Source organism: Gavialis gangeticus, unplaced genomic scaffold (genome assembly GCF_001723915.1).
Source record: "Gavialis gangeticus isolate Ggan-Ray unplaced genomic scaffold, GavGan_comp1, whole genome shotgun sequence".
NCBI classification, from domain to species: Eukaryota; Metazoa; Chordata; order Crocodylia; family Gavialidae; genus Gavialis; species Gavialis gangeticus.
The window spans coordinates 190,222,321-190,226,257 of NW_017728992.1; the positions used below are offsets into that span (position 1 = coordinate 190,222,321).

General features: G+C 37.7%; 1 long non-coding RNA gene across 1 annotated transcript in view; it reads left to right on the plus strand.

Moving 5' to 3' along the window:
* The first annotated feature begins 1,840 nt into the window (after nucleotides 1–1,840).
* LOC109305200 overlaps nucleotides 1,841–3,937 on the plus strand; it is a 7,172-nt gene continuing 5,075 nt past the window's right edge. Inside the window, exon 1 of the long non-coding RNA XR_002099589.1 lies at nucleotides 1,841–3,917. This is a non-coding gene — a long non-coding RNA (uncharacterized LOC109305200). The remainder of the gene's footprint in view (nucleotides 3,918–3,937) is intronic.

Sequence of the window (3,937 nt, forward strand, 5' to 3'; positions counted from 1 at the left end):
GTCAATAAGCTACACAACCAAATGCTAGTTAAGCTTTTAAGGGACCAGCAAAACAAAATGGTGCAAGCTTCTGTTCCTAGGGTATAAATCTGCAAACAATGGCTTGTGCTAAATTCCAAACTAGTTAAAGTCCATAATTACCTCTTTACCAACCTGTATAAATGAGTTTTTAGTAGATCCTACCTTGTAGAACAAATATCTTTACGGGAGCATTTAAGGTCTCAAAATACTCTATAGGATATCAGAAATTGTGGTCTTAACTAGCCTAGCTGTCTGCTACTTCAGGTAGTACCCAGTGGGCATTCATATTGGGGTTCAAATTTGTCTACCAGGTATTCTAAGGGGTATACCAGGTTCCTGAAACTAAGACAAGTGCTGCACTCTGAGCAGGAGCACCTGACTCTCACTCTTGTATTTTACAAGCCCAAGATGACTTCCTCCTGCTGTATTTGGCTGAGCCACTTGAGTGGAAGCCTAAAAAGGGGAAGGAACAGGGCAGAATAGTTCTAATTTTGTTTTCTATAAGCCTTCAGCTGAACACCTCCTGCATGAAGGGCCATATGAAGTCATTCCAGACCTACAGCAAACCAATCTGAATGTTCTTTCTATCACAGTGGAGTTTCAGCTTTCAGATGGATTTCCAGTGGTTGTCTCCTATTTATGTGGCAAACAGAGTAACTTGAATGAGTGGAGTGACTAATTATAACTGCAGCTTTCAAAACTTTTCTTGTGGTAACAAGTCAGCCTTTCTTCAATTTGAAGTGGAAAATACTTTTCCCCCTTACTGTGATTTAGGAAAAACCAAGACCCTCTAAATGATATGCAAAAATAAAGGGTCTTGCTCCAGTGCAGGAGGGAAAAACAGGTTGGTGAGAAGAGGGAAGAAAAAAGAGCAATGATGGAATGATGCAGGATCATGTCTTGGCCAGAGAAACATTTTCAGTGCTTCTCATTCAGCATGCAAACCCCAAACTACTAGCGAGAGCTCTTGGTGGAGGGCCCAGGCTATGGGATATATTGCAGACTTGAATGTAATGAGGAGTTACCAGAGTTAGCTCACAGGACTGCTGGTGGTGGTGGCAGTGGTGTAACTGAAGCTCACAAAGTTACTGATTTAGAGTGCTGTGAGACTACAGCACTGCTGCTGGTCCATGAGCTAGCTCTGTTCACTCACCACTTCCTGCCAGTCAAGCTGCCTGGGAAACTGTCATCCTTCGGCAGCATTCAGGGCAGGACAGAAACTAAAAAGTTTCTATGAGTTGCCTTTAAATAGTGAAAGAGTAAAACCAGTAAGTCAGAAAGGAAGGAGTTGGTTACTGGGGCACTCAAGTAGAAGAGTCTGCACTGAAAGCATTCAAAAGCCTGAAAGAAGGCTCCACAACTTCAAATGACTCTTACTTTCTCTGGTGAAAGCTAGATCATTATTTCTCACTGTGGGGGCTGGGGTGCCACAGGAAGTGTGAGGAGTTAAGTAAGAGCAGGCTCTCCCTGCACAGCAGCCCCTGCCTGGCCCTTCTGCAAGGAGGTAAGAACTATAATAAATATACTTGTTTTTTTGAAATGGGGTGCTGCTCAGTTCACAAGTTATGAAGGGATGGCTGGAGTCTAAAGAGATTGAGAACCACCAGGCTAGGTAGTAATTTAGCAGGCGCTCAGCTCCGGAGATCACATCCATGGATATCGAAGAACCATTTTGCACTACAGCTGTTTGAGATGCTCTGTTCACCTTTCTGGAGAGAGAGGAAGATGACCAAAATTGCAAATGTTTCTTTCCAAACAGAAACGCACTTTAAATTTAGATAAGCCCACTGGAGAAAGCTTCACAGCAAAATGCACTCCTTATTCCAGGGGTTGGATTAAAACACTAACTACAGGAAAATGCTTCTGTACATAACAGATATGCTGATGGGGACCAGGCAAGGTGTGTGCTATATCCAAGTACTTAGGATAGTCTCTTGCACTCCATTGAAGTAAACTGACTTTTTCACCTCAAGGATATTCCAATTGACAAAAGGGCCTTGGTTCAAATGTCTGGGATCAACTGAATACATTTATTTAAAAGCGACTTTAAATATTAAAAAAGTAGAAATTAACACATACAGTACTCAAACTGTCACATTAAATACATGTGAAGAGACAAGTGTACTGATGTTTGACCTTAACATTCAAATAAGAAGTCAAGATTTTAACTAGTGGCACTACCAGAGCTGATTTCTATACAACACGTCAATGTACTATGTAATAAAAAAATAAATAGCAACTGCTGTTCAACAGTAAATAAGACATCATTTGCAGAACATACTTCCCCCTCCTGGGGCAAAAAAACTAATTAGCTATTTGTCCATAAAGATCTAGACTTTCTCCAATACCATGTCATGTACAAAATTGCAGAGTGGCTCATTGAGTTTAAATAATACTGTACTTAAACTCAATCAATATCATACAACGTGTTTTTCAGGTTTCCTATGACCCATGATAAGCCAGAATAAACAGAACTCTTGTTCCTGATGGAACTCAATTTCAGTTTAAAAAATGCATGTATACTACTGCAAAGAGCGTAGAAAAGAATAGCATTTGACTCAACATCATTTTACATGTCCAAGTTTCTTTATACATTTTGCTTTTACCAGCTCATTTTGAGATCACTTAAAAATACACTTGACCACAAAAAGTAAATAGTTTTTGTTCTTTAATGCAACTTAAAACATTGTATTAATGGATAAAATGGAATGCAAAATAAACTCCGGGCCTGACTTCCTTCCAGAAAAAGTATGAGTCTGAAATACTGCAGGTAATGCTGTGGGAAAAATGCCAGCAAGCTTGGTTGCACTGTGCCCTGTTTTTTTTTTTTTTTCCTTTTCTTGTTTTTTTAAGAATAAACTTTTTTTTTTGTCATAGATGAATCAGCAATTGTTTAAAAGCCACTTTCCAATAACAGTTCCAATATTTTGCAATTATCATGCAGGTTTTATTAGTCTGATATTTAAATTTTCCATATTAGCCACATCAATAAGATTAAATATTCACTGACTACAGCTTTGTCAAACTGCTCTAAAAATGAAAGCTTTCAGAAAATGTGCATTGTGCTTTTATGAAATGAAGAATTCTCCTGGGTAGCCAAGATGATCTATGAAATAATGCAAGTTATATCTGTTATTGTGCCGAAGTGACATCCATCTTAAGAAATGCACCAGGCCTATATATGAAAAGCATGGAACCTGACAAAAACGGTTTATGAAGAAAAACAATTGTGTGTTAAAATGTAATATACTGTAGAAAATGAGAAAAATTAATGGAGTTGTATTTTAATAGTGTGTTAGATGTTTTGAATAGAGGAAGAAAATGAGAGAGTTAATTAAGTGCAAGGAATGTGTTTTCAGGCAATGCAATTTCATACTTCTGAAGCTACCAGGGGTCAAATGCAACCCTCAAAAGACTATTAGAAATTTAACATTATAATAATGTGTTTGCTGGCTGATGCCTGGAGGTAAGACTATAGACCACAATTTTGGTTTAATGAAGACTATTAAAACAACTTGATATTGGTGATTTGGGTTTCTATCATCAATAGCAGAAAAAGGGCAATTTTCACTCTGATTTTTTTGAAAAAAAATATCTACAACACTGAGTTTGCCAAATAACACACCACTTACAAAGTTTTACATTAGCTAATTATAACCTTCAACGATGTTGAAGCCGTTTTTAAATGACAATGTTCAGACAGCCAATTAGCTATAAACTAATACTGTTGCAGGCTCGCATTTCAATGTGAACAGTGATAAAATTGAAATGCTCTCTTGTTCAAACTTAGCTATGTGACTACAGTACTATTCATGTACAAAGGCAGGTTTTAAGTAAGCTTCTAAATGCATGCATAATGCCAAGAGTAATACTTTCTAGAAGTTAAATGAAAGAAGGTTTACCAAATTCCACGTCT